This window comes from Chrysochloris asiatica, unplaced genomic scaffold, assembly GCF_000296735.1.
Source record: "Chrysochloris asiatica unplaced genomic scaffold, ChrAsi1.0 scaffold00073, whole genome shotgun sequence".
NCBI classification, from domain to species: Eukaryota; Metazoa; Chordata; class Mammalia; order Afrosoricida; family Chrysochloridae; genus Chrysochloris; species Chrysochloris asiatica.
This window is the reverse complement of record NW_006408591.1, coordinates 6,361,784-6,362,111: the sequence shown is the minus strand read 5'-3', so window position 1 is coordinate 6,362,111 and position 328 is coordinate 6,361,784.

Below are 328 nucleotides of genomic sequence, written 5' to 3'. Positions count from 1 at the left end.
GTAAGGTTCGCAACCCAATTCGTAACCACTACGCTACCAGAGCTCATCTACTTGGTATTTACCATGTTAATCACTGTTGCTGTTGTTGTTGTGGTTGTTAGTGCCTTGATGTAAGTTCCAAAATACAGCAACAGTGTATAGAGTTTCCTATGTTGTAAATATTTGCAGAAGCTAAAAGCCTCTTCTTTCTCTCACTAAGTGGTTGGTGGGCTTGTACCACTGACTGTGATTAGCAGTCAAGTACTTAGCCTATAGAGACACCACACTCCCTCTAATCATTGTACTGATTATCAATACATATTTGTTGTGGTGGTTGTGTGTCACCGAG